Source organism: Rhinolophus sinicus, linkage group LG03 (genome assembly GCF_036562045.2).
Source record: "Rhinolophus sinicus isolate RSC01 linkage group LG03, ASM3656204v1, whole genome shotgun sequence".
Classification (NCBI taxonomy): domain Eukaryota; kingdom Metazoa; phylum Chordata; class Mammalia; order Chiroptera; family Rhinolophidae; genus Rhinolophus; species Rhinolophus sinicus.
Genome location: NC_133753.1, coordinates 99,630,824 through 99,634,372, shown reverse-complemented (window position 1 = coordinate 99,634,372; position 3,549 = coordinate 99,630,824).

Here is a 3,549-nt window from a genome sequence, read left to right as displayed (position 1 = left end):
CAGTCCCCCGAAGACCGCCACGCCGCTCCCTAGCAACCGAGTCCCGCCCCTGGACAGGCAGCTTCAGCCAATCAGTCCCTCAGCGAGGCCACGCCTCTTAAAGAAACGAAAGGTTCAAACTTTTCTTGGCCTCTGTCCACCGTTGGATGGAGATAACACATTAAGGAAATTCCAGAGGAGGAAACCCATTCCCCTCCTATTGAACCACGATTACTATGCCAGCCTTATACATGATTCAGAGCCCCAAGAATGTTGTCTTTCTACCTAACCCATTGCCCCGTCAACTGATGGTCACTGGTGCCAATTCAAGGGCAATAGAAATCCCCAGTATGGAGGACGGTGAAGAAAGAAACTTTATTCAGTGCAAAAAGCTCAATCTTGATACAGCACAGCTGAGAACAGCACAGCTGTGAGGTGGTCCTGGGGCTAATAGTCATGGGGCAAGGCCGCTCTCTGACTAGACAGGTCTGCTCTGCTCCAGGATGCTTCAATCCGCTTAGCTCTCCCCTGCTCTGGAAAGAGGACTTTGGTGGTTTAGCCTCAATCTTTGATCTTCAGTGGAAAGGGAAAGTACACTCTCCTAACCAGTGGGACCTTATATAGAGAGAAGTCCGGTTCCTGATCTCTGATTGGTCTATTCTCATGCAAATGAGGACTCCAAATCCTCGCAGCTTGATTGGTCCAAAAAGCATTGTCCTTTGGTCAGAATGGAGCTGCTCTGATGGGTAAGTGAAGATGCTAATAAGGAAACAGCTACACTGCTCCAATTGAATGGGGACAGTCTCAGTCCTATTGGTTGAAATACAATTCCAGGACCTCCTTTATACGGGCTGGTTCAGATGACAGAAACAGTGCAGGCAGGTCAGTGTCATGCAAGGTGGCATGTGGGGTCTCAGCTCCCACTCCCCATTTAAGAATGCAGGATATGGTGAGGCCAAAAAGGAACACCAATGGAGCCATGGATAGGGGAGTCATACCACTATATTCTCACTGGGGGCTAGGTTGGAGACACAGGAAGCAGGAACCAAAATATCCACAACCTGCCGTCCACTTCTCTCTGCCAACCAACCTCACTTGTTAGCTGCAATCCGCCATGCTAACTGCAATCCACGCTTGCCAGCCACCATCTTCTTACTAGCCCCAATTTGCTGCTGGCGTAGCCACGGCAGTTATATTAGTGGCCAATGGCTCACTGGTTATAGCTGACGGCCAACTAGCCACAGCTGATGGCCATCCACTCACAGTTGATGACCATTTACTACTCGAGTGAGCACCTTTCCACGTGAAGTCGAGAACCTGGAAACTGCACTCCTGGCTCTGTCCCCACACTCCACCCGTACAGGGTCTCACCTCACAATCTATGCGGACAAGCGTCTTCCACGAGGGGCCCTGTGCAAGGAGCCTGGAGGTGAATGCAATATCCTGGACACAGCCAGCCTCTCTGGGCACAGCCAGCGTTTCTCAGGGCACCACCAGTCCTTCTGGACAGATCCAGACTTCCTGGGCTTCTTAGGGTATACCAGTCTTTCTCTCATAGCCATCAATGCAGATTGCTGGTCCGGGGAACAGTTCTGGGTTCCCATAAGCAAGACTGCAGTCTGCGCCAGTGTCAACTAGAGCCAAAACCTTCTGCACATTAGAAGGGGACCAACGTATGGACAGTTCCATGTGGGGCCTCTGATCCCCGATCATCCCCTCTGACCAGGAACCTTGGCCCCACCCCTAATTGCGCTGAAAGGAGTCAGCCTCAAGCATCCACATGAAGTCCTGGAGGGACACGGGTCGCGCTTTCCCAGACTTCTCTTTTAGGCTTCTCTGGAATTGCTGTTCCGGACGCAACTGTTTCCAAAGTTCCAGCAGGAGTGCATTGGGTTGTCGGTCTATTTTCTTCCTATCCACCCCTGCTGCCACTAGATCACGCCACATCTGTGCGCGTGTTACTCTCTGAGGCCCGCGACCTCGCCCCTTTACTTTTGGCTTGGGCTTCCAGGTCTCAACTGTGCGGACCTCCTGTCTTAACTTCCTTTGCCACCAGCTTTCAACATCCCCTAGGGTGGCCATGGCAATGGTAACTTCATGGATCTGCCGCCCCACATAGGGTGTAAGAATGGCAACCAAGGATCCAAAAGCACTTGCAGGGGCAGTATCCAAAACCAGCTCTCTCATGCTGGCTGTAAAAATCTCGTCATCTGGCCCCCTACATATAAGGGTTGAAAATAGCATGTCTCATACCCATTTCACGGATTATTTGCGTAAGTTCTGTATATGACTGCCACTGACTCACAGTGTCTGGCAGCTCGCCAGCCTCTCCCCATACTGTGCGTACTGCAGCAGTGAGCCATTCCATTAGAGTTTGGTTGCCCTGGTCTTGGGCCAACCTATGGCAGTTCTGTAACCTTTGTCACAGGGACGGATGCACTGTCACGAAGGCTAGCTTTTCCATCTCGCCTGGGGAGCAGAGAATGTTGCGTGCTCCCTCATCCCATAAACGTAATAGCCAAGCCGAGACGGGCTCTCCAGGGCGCTGTCTATACTGCCTCCCCAGCTCCTGCAACTCAGTGGGAATGTATGGGGTATAGGTCGTGAACTCAGTCACAGCTGGGTTGTCTGCAGCAACGCCCCCCGGGGCCCAAAGGTTGCTCACATTTTACCCTTTGCTTCAAGATTGGCCGGGCTTGGGGGTTGGGAGCTACATTGTCTCCACTGGCTTCCTCCGCCTCTCCTCAGAGTGTCCACTGTGGGGCCCCTCTTCTAACAGGTGGACCCCAGCTTCCAGCGCTTCCAACCGGGACACCCGGTCCAGCACCTGGGCTATTTCATTAGGCGCATTTTCCATGTTGAGACTAAAGGCCGTGAGGAACATCCAGCCCATGCGGCTGGCTATAGCCTTCGCCTATCTCCGGCAACCGCTCAGCCAGAGCCTGCAGGGCCCTCTCCACACTGGCCAGAGAGCCATCCATGTGCTCCCTCCTCGGGGGTCCAACTCCTGAGAACAGTGGCACCACACACTGGTGGGGGCCATCTGTCCTCCTGCCCACAGTCAGACTCCATTCCTACCTGGCCGGAATGTTGCTAGCCGCTCCAGTTGTCTGAGTGGGTGGTGGCCTTAGTGCAAGATGTCCACAATCCTCGGAGCCTATAGCAGCAGCAGTTTACCAAAAGGAAGGTGACGCCTTCTATGGCCAAGAGGGTGGTGTGCCATCTGGAGGCTCGAGTCTCCCAGGCAAACCTCACCTCCCGTTCCCAGCGCCACTGCTCATGGGCCTCTCGAAGCTGAGCTTTCACACGTATAAACTGCTCCATTACCCCTCTGGACATTCTGGCTGGTGCCGTACCCTGCTCGCTGCGCCATGTGTCATGCAGGTTCTCAGCTCCCACTCCCCACATAAGAATGCAGGACATGGTGAGGCCAAAAAGGAACAACCACAGAGCCATAGATGGGGGAGTCATACCACTATATTCTCACTGGCGGCTGGGTTGGAGACACAGAAAGCAGGAGCCACATGATCCGCAACCTGCCATCTGCTTTTCTGCCTGCCAGCCAACCAA